Consider the following 18,008-nt stretch of genomic DNA (forward strand, 5'->3'; position numbering starts at 1 on the left):
CTTGGCTGTACTAGACTGGCCCCAGTCAAGTTTCTGATGGTTCCCTACAGGACTTCCCCCCAACAGCTCCTTACATGTCTCCTAACCCTTGTGGTCTTGCATGCCAGTGACACTCTTCTGGTTCCACTGAAATCAGTGGGAATTTCTGCTGTTAAATTTATTGGACCTGAATTTGTCCCATGAAAGGTCAAATTTCTCAAACAGAACAAATCCTGCTTGTACCAAGTTTTTCACTGAAAAAGTGTGTAGATTCAATGCTTTCTCCATCGGAGAAAATCCATTCACACAACCCTTTGCAGGTTTGAGCTGGACTTTGGGACGGGAGAAACTAACCTATGCCATTACGGCAATGTGTCCCTATGCGTAATGGTGCCTGACAAACAACTGCGTTACCACTACCCAGCGTTCACTGTAAAGTTCACTACCCAAAGTTCACAGAAATTACTCTCTTCATAAAGCCATGGATGAAGGGCAGATGGGAACAGAGGACACTTGCTATTCTGATGAATTAAAATACATGTATTTTCGCAGGCACATATATCTGGCTAGATTCCTTTCCTCTCACTCATGATTCATCACTTGGCATATCAGACCAAGTTTTCCCAGGCAGAAATGGCATCTTTGCTGTACAGCACCACATACAATGGGGTCCAAGGTACTACAGGCGAATGTGCGTGCATACACGTATCTACGTATATTAAAAACTGAGGCCGACATCCACTAGTCCAGCTGATAAAACTGCAAGTGTCAGCAAATATTCACCAGATCCCTTCCCGTGATTCAGACGCAAACCCCGCTCTCAGTCTCCCAGCTCTGAACACCACCTCCTTGCTTGCAGCTTGTAATGGCAATAGCCAGTCCAACCAGCTGCATTGCATCACAAAACATCTGTCAAGAAGGAAAAAGTAGAACAAAACAGCAAAACAACCCAAACGTTCCACTCAGCATCCAGCTTACTGGAGAAAAGCTGAGTAGCAAATATCTGTAGCCTGGTTTATAGGTATAATGTAAGCTTTAAAAACTGGCATCCCTGCTTTAACATCTTCTTCTAATTGTATTCACATTAAAAATGACTCTAAAAGTTTAATCATCCACCAGTTTCAAAATAACTTCCTTTGGCAGCTTCTTTGCACGTTCTGTCATCCACATCCAGATGCCAAAATATACCACCAACAGCTCATTGCTCCTTAGGATTAATCTGGTAATAAGCACAGGCGAAAATTTTTGCAAGATCAGCTGAAACTCTACAGCATTGCCAATGCACATATTTAAGTATCACAAGCTAGGTCTCCACAAACAACAAAAATGCCTTTTTAAAAAGGAGGAAAAAAATCAAACAGTATAGAAAACAACATATCAAAAAAACTGCCTGCCGAGTGTCTCTATTGCCTCCTAGGTTCTGAACCTTTGGGTTCCCAGAGGGATGCAGAATTACAGAGAATTGCAAGCCTTCTTCCAGCACCAAAGACAGAAGCTTACTTAGCCAGGTTTCTTAAGGAAAAAAAAAAAAAAAGGCTTACATGATTGTGCTGTCCTTGCATCCACCCGCGATTTAACCTTGCCAGCCCATTTCAACCAAAACTGGCAGAAAGACAGAGCTCTCAGAGATGACTAAAATCCCACAGGCTTTGTGCAAATCAGAGCCTGAGCAGAGGAGAGGGAAACCCAGGCAAACTCCCTGCCTCCAAAGTCAAAGGCCCAGAGGGGGCTCGGAGGTTTCGTGCTCTCTGCCAGCTGCCAGCAGGGCAGGCAGCACCCTCCTCTCGCAGCCAGCCAGCGAACGCACGAGCAACCCGCAACAGCCACGGCACGCTGCTTCTGACCCAACGGGTACCAGACAGACGGAGAAGGCCACTGCAGAGCTGTCGGGTCAGAGGTGGTGGCCATGGACTCATGCGGGACGTGGGGTTATCGTGGTAGTCGCAATCCTAAAAGATTCAACAGAGGAACTGGGATTTGTTGAGGTCAGAGGAGGAAGATGGGATAACTAAAGACAAATGTGCAAGCAATTGTATTTTGTTAGTGTTAGTATTTTGTTTTACCTCAAAAAAACAGGAAGTCTGAACAACTCCAAAATTTACCTTGATGTACAAACCTGTGTATTAGCAGTACTTGCAGGCTACTTTCCTGTGCTTTCAGCATTAACACTGCAAAGATGTTTTCATGTTTGCACCATTAAGACTTACAGAAAAAATGCATTTTTGACATCTGTTTGCACAACTATATTCATAACTAAATTCAGTAACAGAAGGGTTGCAGAAAGCCAAGTACCTAACAAGCATGGGTTTCTGAAACTAGTCACTAGCCCACCTCGAGGGACTGCCTCACCAGCACTGATCCTTATTCACCACTTACTTTGTAATCAAATGAGTGTAAGGTGAGCATAAAGCACTAGCATGTCACTGTTAGCATTTTACACCCCCTTTGAATAGGTAAAACAAATGACACCATGTGCAAAGCACTGGAAAAAATAAAGCTCCAAATACTTATCTTTAGAGACCTGGTTTGCACACATGGTTGACCCAGTTTAATTAGAAATGTACTTCCAGTTCAATTTTGTTCAGTGTGGACATGCTCATTGGCCTGCATCAGTTTGGTTCATCATTTCCCACTGATCAGTCCAGCCACACTGGGCACCATTTATCTTTTGCATAACTCTATTTCTGCAATTTCACGGTGGCTTTAACAAAAAGAGAGAGATTAACATTGAGTTCTTTGGAAATTCCCCTTTATTTCTGTTACCAGATTAAAAAAAAAAACAATTTGGTTTAAGAAAGTCAGCAATTAACACTGATTAAAAAGCTGACTGGTATAAGCTTAATATTCATATGTCTCATGATCCAATGAGAACAGGATTTTTAATCACTAACTGAGACAGCAAACATTGGCCACAGTTAGGGCTGGGCTCAGCTAGTGGTTTTGCCCTTGCAGCAGTCATATGCGAGAACATGTTTCTGTGGTGAGGCAACAACCTTCTACCTGCTAAAGCTTCCTTTTGTTTTTGCCAAGAAAAATGTCGAGAATTAAAAAAAAAAAAAGCTATTTTCTGCCAAACCTCAAGAGAGCTGTTGCTCTGCTTCATCAGCAGCTCCATGCACACACCCAGTTCTGTATCAGCCCCAGCATCCATGTGATGGCTAGAGCAAGCAGGTCAGAAACATTAAGCCTCTGAACTAGAAATGAATAGTTACACTGATGGTAAACACGGATATGGTGAATACAGTACTGGAAAATAATTCCAGAGGCAAAGCCCTCTGCACAGTCTCAAGTATTTCAAGCCCAGCTCGCTGGTCAGGCCCTCCTTCAGGGAGGTCTGATGTGCAAAGACAACTGGCCCCAGCAACGAGGACACGAGCTGGATGGGGGTTATCAAATCACTGCCGGCTCCTGGAAACACACCTAGGGAATGGCCCCGGCAGCAGCCTGCTCTGGGGGAACAATTCAAAAGCAGCAGCCTCCCCATCTCTCCTGCTGATCATGCTCCCAGTTTTATAAAGAGATCCCTGGGAATGAAAATACATCATGCAATCGCAGGGGATTTTTCATATCACACCACATCTATAGGAAGTGAACAGCTTAGATAACAGGGCACTTCATAATGACATTCATGTTACTCACTTAGCATCCAAGGAGGCCAAAAAGGAAGGAAAATCCACTGCTGGCATACACACCAGCAAGTCCAGAGAGACAACCCCTCTGCAAGTTCAGGCAGTGTTTACACACAACAGGATTCAACCAGTCAGGCTCCCCATTCATAATCGCAGTTTATATAGCAGGGTGTCATCTCCATCCCAAACTCCACCAGCACCTCCGGTCCCCACCAGGCCCCAGCCCAGCTCCCAGGGGACATCTCATCACTGCCTTCACTGCAAGAGCGACCAAGGCCCTGGGAGCCCCACAGTCAAGCCTGCTGGAGCTGGACGAGAAGCCCTGCTCTGTAAAATGAAGAATTACTCTGTTTTAATATCAATAACATCAAAAGGGAGAGGCCTGCCAGAACTCTGTAATGTAAATAATGCAGGATACAGCAACTATACAAGCTGAGAAAGCCAAGTAGTCTTTAATCCACTCACTATGACACCCAAAAGCCAGCCGCATGGCAGACAGGGCAGGGGCTGTAMAGGCTTGGAGCATCACCCCGGACCAGCACGGCCATTTCCATTTGTTCCTGGGCAGAGAACTGTGAATTAGACAGACGGTGTCAGTACACACAGAAGCCCAGTCCCTATCTGACCACACATGTGTCTACGGGTGCACATTCCTGTGCCAACATTAAAATCCTCTAATGTCATTGTGCAAGCAAGAGATACAGGCTGTGCAAAGCATTTTGCCAGGCAGGTTCCTACATAAAACATGATGCAAAGAAAGGAAGAGGGGAAGATGGGAATGGGTGAATCCCAAATCCTCTTTCTCTAACCTTTATTCTCCAGCTTGCAGGATCAGAGACCTAAGTTTCCAGCCTTTGGTTTGCAACTTCCTCTACTCGAAACAGTTCCGACTAAAATCTTTCAAGCGTCCAAGACAGCTGCACCAACTTTCCTTTCTTAATTCCTTCATTCTTTCTCTATATTCAGGCTTATCTCTGGAGATTAGGCTACAGTACATTGTTTCTCTAGACAGATCCTCTTTTCCTGCCTAGGAAACCATCCCAGTAGGCATCCTGAAACCCACTATGCACATGCACACCTACTCCACAGCATGCGAGGAGGGAGCTCAGCGCATCTGGGAGATGTCAGACCTACTTAGGCTGATCCACACATGCACAAAAAGCCCAATGTATCCTGAATTCACCACATTTAGCATGTGGCATGCACATCTGCAATGCCCAGAGTCCAGTGCTTCACAGCTGCTGGGTTTGCTGTGCATCCCTTGCTCAGCAAGCGTTAATGTGCGTCTGCCTGGGAAACTCCAGAGAAATCTGGCAATCTTCCATCAGGAGACATGACAAAACACATTCTAATGTCTCTGGAAACAAGTCACCCTTCATCAAAAAGGAATCCTTCCCGAGGAACAGTCTGGGGCACCCAAATCTCCTGTCAGCACTGCCTGTCCTCATTCGCAGGGCATGGCTGAAACGCTCCTGCAGAACCGGACCCCACTGGCAGCTACTGAGGGAAAACCAAACACCTCACCACAGCCCTGGATTTTAGAGCACCAGGCATACTTTGGTCCACAATACCTAGCTCTACCCCATATGTTAATAAATGATAATCATGTATCTGCTGATACAATTTGGCTTCTGGATGCAGAATGTTTTCAAAGATGCCTGTTCTGATAAATATTTCACGTTAGACTGAAAAAAGCAAATAATAAAGCAAAGTAATTTTCTCCTGGCTCTTTCCTTTTTCCACGTTACACAACAACCTCATGGACAATCTGTGTGAATAATACATTCGAGAGTCCATTATCTAAACCATATGCATATTTATATTGCTTTTGTTACATATTTTAGTATAATTGTTCACAGGTTTAAAGCAAAGAGTAAAACCAAGAGATTTAAGTAGACAAATCTACTACAGCAGAAATAATTAGTAAATTGGTTATCCCTTGTTGTTATTTTTAAATACTAGGAAAAATCCTTGCTAAAATTTAGCCTAATAAAACAAGAAAGTTAGAAAGTGCCTTAAGTTCAGTAAAATAAGTATTTTCAGAAAGCCACCAAACATTTTTTCTTATTTTCTTTTCCTCAAAATGTTTCCACTTTTAACAAAAGAGATACAAGAAAAATTTGCATGAAAAATGCTGATATCAAATGTAACAACTGTATAACTGTAGAATCAGAAAATGGATTCAGTCAATTCAGTATCCCATAAAACTCAACAAAATGTCAGTATTTTGACAACTGTTTTCACTTTGTGTTGTAAATATTCCTCACACAAATGCAACTCAGAAATACATGAATTAATTTTTACATGTTTATTTTAGTAATGCCAAATTAGTTCAGTTTGATAGTGCTTTCTTTTAGGGTGTGCAATCCTAAAGACAATCTATGAAATCTTAAATGTTCTGCTAAACTAAAATGTATATTCCAGTGAAATGAAGCAAATGAAATGCAATGTTTTGACATATCTGAAACAAAGTTTGAAAATGAATGTCAATTCATGTCTTAAAATTTTCCCACTAACATTTCTGTTGAACTCAACATGTTTTGATTTTGCTGAAACTATGTTTTCAAACAGCCAATTGTTCAATACGCGGTTGCCAACTAATTCTCAACAATCAGCTCCATAATTACATTAATTCCTTTTAACCGGAATCCTGAGATGCTTTACAAAAATATGAAGGACTGCCTCTGTTTTAATAGATACAGTCAGAAAGGAGTGCCCCATTTCCAATGAACTCATGTGTTTTCAAGCAACCAGAATTTCAAAGCAGCTCAGAGTCTAGGTTGTTCCGCTCCTTTGAAAAAATGGATCAGCAACACCACAAGCAGAATTGCTCGGTACCATCCTTTCCTCAAACATCTGCCCTTTCCATAAGGGTGCAAGGCAGCAGCGCTCTTCAGTAAGTGCTGGCCATACCCATTAAGTAGCAAAAAATGAGTGGCAGAGGCCAGAAGAAAAGCTGCATCTCCTGAACTGCAGCTGCCCATGTCAACCCCTCTCTTATCTTTATGAAAAGACACATTATTTATATTATGGGAGTGCCTAACAACACTGTCATAGACCATGTGCTGGCTATTACCTATTAGCTCAAAATATTACTCCTGTAGGGGACTGAAAAGGCCACACAGTCTGCAACAAGGAACAGCTTCTGGCTTGGTAGTTTCCTAAGATCTCAGCAATTACAATGGCTGTGGGTTTTATCGGGGAAAAGAGGGTGGGAATGACCTTTGAAAAGTGCTGCTTTTAAACACATCTTAAAAACCTTTCACAGTGTTGGAAGGTTACAAGGGCAGGATTACAATTCACAAGGCCTTTAAAAAAAACAAAAAAGCACACCACTAACAGCTGAGAAATAGTTCCTGGTTTCATTTGATTCCCTAGGTCTGTATTCACAGTTGTGCGGGCCAGGAAAGTCGCCACAGGCCAGCAGCCCGAGAACAGCTGAACGTCCAGGCAGGAGAAGCACAGTTTTACCACATTTACGGACATTATGATTTAAAATTACTTACTGGAAATTTCATTGCAAGAGGACAAGGGGCTGACCTGCGCCTGTGTCTAACGACTGAGTTGTTCGACCTGAGCTGACAACAAAAACTGGCTTTTAAACTCTGTTTCCTCAGGAACGCCACTGAAGGGTAGGATCACGGATCGCTCCCCTCGCTCTTGCTGCTGTCCATCAGGCTTTGCTCTCTCCATCCTCAGTGGAACAAGTTTCGCCACCTGACTGGGAGGACTTCTGTGCAACCTCGGTGCTGACATAAATCAAGCACATGGTTTCTAGGACAGCAAACGACCTGGCTCAGGGCTTGATCTGGGCAACAGAAACAACTCTTTACTGGTGTTTGCTTCTGCTTGCCCCAGAAAAGCGACACAACGAAGGGCTTGCTGCTGCTGCAGCTGAGCTCCAGTTCTGTCCCTAGTGCTATCCTGAGTTCAAGTCCCAACCACATACAAAACCTTTCCTGATCAAGCAGGACCGTGCTTTTACCTGCTGTTGAATGGCCTTCAGAGGGCAAAAGTTACACCTCTACAGCTACAACTCAGCAGCTTCTAATACAATTGTTTCTTACAGTGTTATTTCACAACATCTGTTCTTACCCAAGTCAGACCAACTTCAGAGGAGTTAACATGAGCTCACCTTTGCAGCAGTGAGGGCAGAATGAGCCACAGCTTCATTTTGCAGCTCCAGCAAACCATCATCCATTCTCCTCCGAAAGAGGACTGTGAGACTAATCAGGTACCAGGGAAGCTACAAGGTGAAGGTGGGGAAATCAGACGTGGGACAAAGAGGAGCTCAGCCAGGCTGGAGCTCTAGGTGGTGGTGCCAGGGCAGGAGGCACCCTAGCAGGAGATTTGAGAGCTCAGGCTGGAGGGCTAAAGTGAACATCTTTGCAACAGACCCAGTGCACAATCACTGGTCCACGCACATTACAAATGCAGTGCTGTGTCCAAACCATGGAACATATTAATCCACTACAGTCCTCAGCAGGAGAACCTGCCTTGTTACCGACTAACATATTTGCCTCTGTTTTTTCCAGAGCAACAACTGCAACAAAGCACTACTGCTATGGGATCACTGGAGACCCTCACTCACCATTTACATAAAAACATCCTTCGGAGCAGGATGATTCTTTAGCTTTCTAAAATACATACCAGAAACGATCCTTTGTTCCCTAAGATCCCATCTTGCAGGTCTTAACTGCTTAGCTCAGTATAACAAACTTGCTGAATGCTCAAAAAGTAAACTGTAAAGCACTATCATGGATAATTCTTTTACAAAAATGGGTTCCTCAAGCATAAACAAATTCAAGACATTCTTATGAAAAATACCTGAAGACTGGCCAGAAACTCAGAAAGAATATTTACTGCTGGCGAACCCAGAGGTGACATCTTGTTTACGTGGACAACTGGAAAGGACACAAGAGCAGCACATGCTCCATACAGTTCTTTTGACTGATTCATTACACTGTCAAGTTTTCTGCACCATATGCTGGCTAAGTCCATGAAATACACATAATAATACAAAGAAACAAGCAGGCTATCAATGTGTTTTTGGAAACCAACTGATGGGTTCCTTTTATTATGTTCTACTAGCTACAGCCCAGAGGTACCAAAGAGGTACTTTCAAAAATGTACATGCATCTTTCAGATTATTAAAACATCTGGAAGGTAACATTCACATGGAGCTGTCAGAATTAGAGAGGTGGAGATATGATGATGTACGCTGCAAGGCACTAAAGACCTATAATTTATTCAGAAAAAGGTACACTTACTAAAGGCAAATTGTAACAGGGATTACCTCAAACATCTAGAAACAACACACTAAAGTCTCTGTTCTTTAAAATTATATATCATTGCACTCATTTCTTCCAATTGCTCATCACATGTCTGGAGAGGTTTTTGACTGCAAATAGACCATTTTTCACAAGTTCTCCCCCAAGTCCACTCATTTATTCTGAAGAACAGAGAATATAGACAAGGAACTATTTCAGAGTTGGTCAGGCATTGTAAGCTCCAGTATGCAAAGTGCTGGTCACTCTGATCCCAGTCTTCGCATAGGTATGATTCTGTAAGCTGCTGAGCAGTTGGACTATTGAAATTAATGTCATTAGCTATGTGCTTAAAGTGCAGCATATGCTCGAGTGGGGATTTAAGAAGTTGAACTTATTCTTTCCTACTGTGCTCAGAAGATCACTAGCACATTTTTAGCATGGTTTTCTTACCTTAAAATAGCTTGCCCCCATGACAACATCTTAAGTGTTACGCAATGTGAGCTCAAAATGCCACCAGTTAAGGATGGAAATGCACTGCTCTCTCCCATACAGAAAATCAGGTGCAAAACATGGAAGGGCTGGAAGTGGCAGGCCTGCCTACAAATTATTTGCAAGCATTTTACTGTTCTCTAATGGCTGATCTGGCACATCTAATTATTGTACGTTGCTGCGCTCAAAGAGCCTTTATAGTATTAGAAGCTCTACACAGCTGAGAATTTTTTCCATCCTTACTCTTCTATTTTTGATAGCTAGTCCTACACTTAAGAAACTTAACTGAATTCCTCTGAAATATTCACTAACTAGAACCACGACTTTATGACTTGCTAATTAATTTCGCATGTATGATCCATTATTTTAAATGCCAGTGCTGAATGTACTTTGGCATCGCCATGTAACTAAGGAGAGAAGCCAAGATACAAAACCTAAAAACAAAACAAAACAAAAACCAAAAAACCCTCTCATATTTCTAAAAGTCCCTATGAAAAAGAAAATTGCTCCTGGATTCAGACCTCGGACACACAGGACATATTTCAAATAAAAGTCATTGGCACTATGTCTTTGTGCATTCTCTAAGTCAGTCACCCAGGATCTAGTAGGCTGGCTTGACAGTAAGTATGTCATATCCACCGAGATTCACATCTCCTGTACTCCCCAAACATTCCCCCATCCAGGTGTAGGAAGCTATCAGGAAAATAAGGCATTCGGTACTTCAAACCCTAACACTATGGGAGAGCTCCCCCCAAAAACACAACATTGATTTTAAAATAATTAATTTTAGGTAAGTTCCAGCTGTCCTTTGATCTTCAGCATGGCCTATCACATGGACTAGAAGCATACTTTACTACCAACACACTGGAATTGTTAGGTAAGCACAGGAYTTGAGGAAGCTGGGGATTTAGGAAATAAAAACACCACCAAATGGTTTAAGATAGACAATAATACTTTGAGAGCTGGCCACACTCACTAAGAGCAGTTTGAGTACCAATATCCTTAAGTAGCCTCTTGTATGTTGTAATAGGAAGACCAAGGTACAGAATCCAGCCTTTTGCAGCTACAAAGTGCATGCTGCAAAGGCAGAAAGTGTTCCCTTCAGGAACGCTCAGAAAAATAACAAAATATCTGAGATTTATTAATCAAGGCACYTTCCCACTGTGCCAAAATCTGAGAACTTGACAGACAGTGAAAAAAATCCTTTGAAAATCAAATGGCCAGAGCAATCTGTTTAGTAGTGTCCTATTGCCTCTAAAACTGACTAAGCAGCAAGAAGTGATCTCAGGATCACAGAAAAGTTTAGGCTGGAAGGGACCTCTGGAAACCATCTGGTCCAGGCTTCTGTTGAAAGCAGGGCCTTAGATCAGGCTGCCCAGGGCCATGTCAAACTGAGTCTCAAATATTTCCAGCAAGGGAGATTCCATCATTTCTCTGGGCAATCTCATCAATGTTTAATAGTTCTCATGGCGAAGAATTTTATTTCTTACGTCCGGATGGAATTTCCCATGAACAACCTGTGCCTGTTGCCTCTTGCCCTGTGCCCTCTTGTACATCTTGTCTATCTTCTGTATAACTACCTTTTAGGCACTGGAAGACTGTGATTTGATACCCCTCAGCCTTCTCTTCCTTAGGTTGAACAAACCCAATTCCTTCAACATTTCTTCATAAATCAAGTTCTCCAACCCTCTAACCATTTTGGTTGCCCTCCGCTGGACTCTCTTCAGTTTCTCAAGGTCTCTCTTGAACTGAGGGAACCAAAACTAGACACACTATTCCAGGTGTGGCCTAGCATAAGCTGAGTTGAGCAGAATAATCACATCCCTTCAACAGCTGGCTATGCTTTAGCTGATGCAGCCCAAGGCATGGTTTGCCTTCATTGCTGCAAGGGCACCCTGCTGACTCCACATCCTTTCTAACAAAGGAGGAAAAGGACCTATGTGAGAGTGTGGAAGCTTTAAGAAAAAGTGYGTGGACATGTATGTGAATGTATTTAGAAGTTGTGGGCACCTGGGAGAACACAAAGAAACACATCAGCAGTATGAGGACTTCACAGCTGTTACTAAAATCAGAGGCATGAAGGTGAATATGGAAACACCAAACCATGACTCTAGTGCATGTAGTGACCCCCCAGCCATATACCTTAAGATTTCAAGGCAATCTGTTCATGAGTACCATAGCATTTCACATCTTATGACAGTGGCGCTAGCACGCATTAAGCTCTGACTATCTTGAAACAGACCCCTCTTGCCAGGATTAGCAGATAATCTCCATTATTTGTTAGCCCTACTGGACCAAGGATATACACGAGTTGACTCCATCCAGTAGACAGCAGCAGTACATTTTCTGTACGTTCCAGCCTACAATACTGAACTAGCTTTTCACGTAGAAAAGATAATCAGTTATGCTATTAAAAACCCAAATAAAGAAAACAAATAGACAAACAAGTACTTCTACAAACTGCTCTTGAATAGTAGCATTTTGTCATTTCTACAAAAAATAAGTGATTTCCCCACTTGACTCATTGAAATGTTAGCACCTTGAAAGCTATGATTGGCTTGAAAACCATAACTGACCAAAAATGATAACAGAATACCCTGAACTGATATGACACTTTTTAATGTCTGCTTGCGGCAGTCTGGAGACTCTGAAATCGCAGCTCAGCAAGGCCAGACATTCCTTAAAAGGTGGCTGCTTACGACCAGTCCTTGGAAGGGAGGTTTTTGAAATCTTCAGCTTATACATGTTCACCTTGTGGATTGCACTGAACATAATGGCAACATTTCTTAAATTAGCCTTCCAGTAACTGCCTGAGGCACTACCATCAATTAAGGCTTTCAATACAGTCCACAGGCTTTCACACTTCATAATTTAGCCTGGCCATGGAATTTTTTCCATGTAGTACCAATTCTTCCTTGAAAAATAAACCACGTTGCTTTTTAAAATTTTTCCCTGCTTGGTCTCAATTACTTCACTCAGTCATTTAATGAAATGAATTATGAAGAACTTAAGAGACTTGCAAATTGTTTAAGATAAACTGAAAAGTCAYATTTATGCTTCACTGCACCCCTGCCACTGTACATCAACAGCGGAGTAATTCATAACTCATGTCAACAATTGACGTGTGATTCAATGCCAAGAAGCTGCTTTATAAAAAACTGGCACTTCTTTACTCAGACCTGCTTCCTTTAGATGTACCCAGAGTCTTATAGGATTACATAATAAATAAAATTATTGGCCGTGCAGAGCCCCTGCCGGAGGGCAGGGTGGCTTCCACCCTCTGCTAGCTTCAGCAGCAGCAGCGCTGCTTTGTCTTCATCAGTTGCATCACTGGGAATCCACCTCCTCCCTTCTGAATCTCACAATCCCGAAACAGAGCACCTCTCAAATTCTCCATGCCCTCAGATTCCATTAAAGATATAATCATTCTGTACACAAAACAACTATAAATCTGTCGCAATTTATCATCAACCTGCAAGATCATACTTTAAAAAACTTCAACTCTGGGAAYGTGCCAAAGACACTGACCTCTCATTCCTTAAGCTAACCAAAAACACTGGCTCTGGAAAGGGGCTGATCGGCATCATTAAGACAAAGGAAGTAAAAAGCCCCAGTCAGGTGCTTTTCAACATCAGAAAACTAGCAGTTTGTGCAGATGCTGCTGACGACCTCATTTGGCCCATGAAAACTTTCTTAGAAGGATAAGGACTCTCAGAGCACAGCTGAAACAGTAGGATTAGGAATTCAGCAAGTTTTATTTATCTCGTTAGCTAAAAAAACCCAACAAGCTATGAACTGAGTCCCACAGTCTGTTTCAGAATAGGACCATGCTCTCAAGAGCGGTTGTTTGCCTGACCCAAACTCTTCAAAAATGGCACCCGCTTCAGGCTGCCCCAACTCTCCCTTACTCCAGTCACCCATCAGAAAAATAACCCTGTAATTAAAACAGAGCACTGAAAATCAAAAGACAGAGACTCCACTACTTCTACTGCACTCACTGACTTCTACTGCAGACTCACCCATCAATGAATATGAAACTAAGAGCTGAAGTCTTTGCAAAAAAATTTTCATCCTTAAAGAAACACTCAAACACTTTAACTATCATTAAAAGCACAAGCAAAATCACAACTACATCGAGGATGATACACGAACACTATCCAAACTCTTCATAGCAATAAGGCACAATCGTTGAAGGAAAAGAACAAAGCATCCCTATAACGGAACTTTTAGTGGTAATGGGAGTAGGCAAAGAACTGTTCAAATTGTAACATTGTCAGGTCTCAACAGACAAGCCTACACTGCAAGATGTAGCCTCAAGTACTCTAAGACCAATCCATATACCCATAGATACTAGCTCCACAATGTTTTCAAAGGTACCACCTTTTACAGTGCAGCAGCTGTTTTTCACCATAATGTCACAATATTGTAATAACTACTGGTAAATACAAAAGATGTTACCTATTAAATCTCCTACATCATTTTCTGCAGTGTTACTGCCACCCCAAACGACACCAGATTCAAACTTCCTTAGCTTGTTTGTGAGGAGAAATTCCAAGGCCACATGGCTGCAGGTCGGAGAGGAAGTGAAATCCAAGAATTTGTGGCTGACACCTTCAACAGTCTCACTTCCTCCCAGATGAGAGTTGCAGTTAAGCAATGCAAAAAACATTGCTCTGCCTGAAAGCCCTTACTAATCAGCAGCCCAAAAAACACTGGCTCTCATACTTTGGAGAGTTACTCCATCTCCCCTACAARGTCTTCGTAGTCCCTGTCACTTCTGGTCCACAGGAAGACAGTCCAACCAGTGCCTGGGAAGRTCCAAACTTCCCTTTCCCACATGTGTTCAGAGGAGACGGTGCAACTGGACGCTATCTAATCTGCACTTTAAACCTGAGGAAACCATGAAAGAGTAAATATTCATACTCTTCCAACTGCCAGCCAATGCACTACCTTCAACTGCCTTCACAGAAAACCCACTGCTACCACTTTCCACGCTTTTATTCAGAGTCATTTCTCCAGACTTCGGCYCCTGGAATCAAGCAATTAGCTGAAAAACACATCTGTCATTTGAAGAGATAACTAAGTCTCACGACTTCTGAGCACCACCAGATTTTTTAATATTCATACTTTTCAAAAGGCTGAAATTGCCAGTGCTGGTGTATTTATGTCCTACTACTACATAAGTTGTCAAAAAATCCCCTAGCTTTTAGTCAGTTATTATATTCAAATCCTAACTTTATAACTTCCCTAGACAGCTCTAGTATTATCATGGATACAATTTATACCCCTTTCATTTCATCAGTGTCAAAAGACACTGAACTGGAATTGGTCTAGAATGATTCAATATTGTCCTTCAATAAATCTGTTGCTAAAAATGTTTCTAAATTTAATGATGAACCCTCTATYTTTTTTATTTTTATGGAGCTGCATATATCAAAACATATAGCCTAATGAGTCATTTTCATAGCCGACCAAGCAATTCAGTGATCTTGGACATATTTTGTTGTGATTATGTGCATCTATGTATATCTATTTCTGAATGTATGGTAAATTCTGATGCCTTTGAAGAATAAACACATGCACTAGAGGCATGACTAAGTACGTGGATAACTGTGATTACTTTATAACTTAAATATTTATGATCACACGCCTATACTCTGATTAGACAAACTACAGAATGATTCCAGCATTGCCTAATTAGCTCCATCAGTCCTAGCATTGTATAGATTGAGAGACACCTTACATAGCAGTGAAAAGAGAAGTGAATACCATAGCCTAACTTTTTCGGTCACTTCAGAAGCAGTAGTGCCATTTGCAGCTGCCTTCCTTCAAAGGAAACAGGAATTTTGTGCTGGTTGCAAAGCCAGCACCACAGAGACTACTTCTGAGTACATTCTTTTGGTGTTCAGCATCTTCTGCAGAGGTATTTGCAAACACACTGGAGCTTTGGACAGCACGAAAACTGTTCAAAACGGAGACCGAGCTGACCGCCTGCAGTTTGGAGGCCACACTTTGTATCTGCCCACATCAGCTGTCCTCATTTGCGTTCTTCAGCTGCAGGACTCACTGCCAAACTCCCGCAAAGAGCAGCTCCGGCCCCTAGGCAGGCCTCAGCAGAAGACCCTTCCTTCACTTACTGAACATGTTCATACGAACAAAGCCTTTGTTACAAGCACGCTTCCACAGAGCTAAGTTTGGCAGAGCCAGGGTTTCACACAGCCCATTCACCTCTCCATCACGCGAGCCACTTGCGCCCAGCTCCCCCAGGAGCTCCCCAGATGCCTACAGCTCTGCGAGGCCCCATTGCTCAGTGCCTCGCTCGGGCGCTGCAGTGGCTGCAAGTGCAGGAGAACGATCAGAGGTTCAAACCACCCACTGTCCTGAGCTGTCAGACCCTGCTCTCCTCTATATACAGTGGAGAGTAGTCACAAGTTAAGCACATATGGAGAGCAACCCAACTGAGCCCGTGGGTATAATCTTTAATTTTGTCAACATTTCTTACACATTCTGGCATCCAATATTCAAGTGAACCGCATGATCGCTCAAAACATTCTCTTTTGCAGCAGAGAAGCTGAACTATATTTTTCCTTCCTGTTTCTGGCATGATTAAGCAGCAGCTGATTCACCCTCAACATCCTTAAAAGATGTCTAGATTGAAAATTTTCYTCTCCCTATATGAAATAAATCCAGACATGAGGAAAAAAAAAAAAATGTTTCAGAGGCAGTTTGGGGAGTTTTAGGATCTTTCATCGGTGGAAATCTCTGTGATTCCACTGAAAACAACACCTCTAATRTTTACTGGCATCCAATCCGCTCATATGAACCCCCAAGTCTTTATTTTTAATTTAGCAATCCTGACCTCAGTATCTGAATGTCAGTCCCGCAAACAACACAGGCTTAATCACAGCAGCAAAGAGTTACATGAGAAAGATCCTGTTTCTGACATAAAAATAAATAAAAAAAWGTAGTATGGGAAAGGAGAAAATAACATCTATCCTCTGAACTGCTTCAGCAGAGACTTTTCCAGTTTTTGAAAGAGTATCAATAGTTTCAAACAGGAACTTAAATGTGATCACAGCAGATCAGCCATGAGAAGACAAACACCGACAGGTAACAAGTGTATGCGAAAAGGATCCATGCATTGGAATCAGAGAAAGACAGTCCTCCTTCTGCATTAGTCCATGCATTAGGGGATCAATGCAGGAGCAGCCTGCATGGATATAAAGACACTCATTATGTAGGCGCTTGTCTACAGGGAGATTTGAGGGAGATTCAAGACCAGACAGCTCCCTCCGGTGCTGCCCTTCCAATGGGCCAGCGCTGCAGCCTTTTCCTTCCCATCTCCTTTCTCCAAACCGGAATAATGCAYGCTCAGTTCCCTAGTTTATCATGTCTATTCTCCCTTCGTAGATCCTTCTTAAGAAAGGCTTTACAACAAAAGAACTCTTTTCTAGACTAGTTCTTACAACTTAAGGTGTGCATTGCACAATGTACACAACACGTCATGGCAGACGCAATGCTTTGCTGCTGTGATTTCTTGACTGGTAGGTCTGCTCTGGTATCACAGGGACAAACGTAATAATGGAAACCCAAAAMTTCTTAGCGTGCAGAGCATGGGTAATTCACACCTTTGTCTTGCAGAATACTGCTATTTTAGTCTAAATTGGGTACTCCACCCAATCCAGCCTAAATTTAGCTATCACTGATGTTAATTTGTGCCAGCCATCTATTAAATAATTTTGAAGTGAAAATAACCACAAGACAGAAGAAACAGGGCAAAGGGAAGTCAGTACAAGAGCCAACACAGTAATCTGACCTGCAGTAGCCAAGAGACACGAAAATGCATCAGAAGGAAGGGGCAAGAGTTTCTGAGTTGACACCATCTTGCACTGAACAGAAGAGACAGTGAGATAAAGCACACTGTTACTGGGACAGTATCTTCTGCTTCTTAAACAGTGCTCATTTTTGCTTCAGGAAAAAAGCTTTATCAAGAACAGCATCATAAATTAAAGACGCATCCAAACCTTATAGACTTGTCCATATGTCCCATTTCCAACAACCTGCACCAGTTCAAATATTCCTGCAGGGTCCTGCAAAAAGCAGAAGAAATAACATTACTTGCAGCAAAGCAACCACTTCATAAAGGAGCAGAACTGTTCACAATCAGAATGAAGATGTCTGTGGCACATCTCCTAATGATCTGTATTACAGACTAATGGGGGAACAACAACAACCAAACACAGTATACTATAAGCAACACATTGTTTTTAAAGTTTTCAGCCAAGTTGCTCAAAACTCTACAGAAAACAACCCAATGAAGATTTGGAACATGTCAATACTATCGATATGACAAATAAATGGAGATATGAGAAGAATATGGAGATTCAAGTAATACATGCAAGGTTCGCAATGCAACTTAATGGTAGAATAAGGAATAAAATCCAGGCTTCCTACGCCTTAAAACACTGAGCTAGTCTGAGCTGCTGTCCTCTGCTATGAAACACTTAGGATTAGTAACGTAACAAAGGAAAGAACTTAAACAATAAAATTGAAAAATATCATATAAAGCAGTTGAGCCTAATTACCTTACAAAAGGGAAATATATCATCCCAGGGGAATCATAGTACCAAACACAGGCTGA

General features: G+C 42.1%; 1 protein-coding gene across 1 annotated transcript in view; it reads right to left on the minus strand.

Moving 5' to 3' along the window:
* The window catches only part of NRK (Nik related kinase), a 101,546-nt gene extending 84,089 nt beyond the window's left edge, over window positions 1-17,457 (minus strand). Inside the window, exon 1 of the mRNA XM_026061025.1 lies at window positions 17,392-17,457. The gene's annotated coding sequence lies outside the window, so the exon portion shown is untranslated. The remainder of the gene's footprint in view (window positions 1-17,391) is intronic.
* Between the last annotated feature and the right edge of the window lie 551 nt (window positions 17,458-18,008).

Source organism: Apteryx rowi, unplaced genomic scaffold (assembly GCF_003343035.1).
Source record: "Apteryx rowi isolate R43461 unplaced genomic scaffold, aptRow1 scaffold_174, whole genome shotgun sequence".
In the NCBI taxonomy this organism is placed as follows: domain Eukaryota; kingdom Metazoa; phylum Chordata; class Aves; order Apterygiformes; family Apterygidae; genus Apteryx; species Apteryx rowi.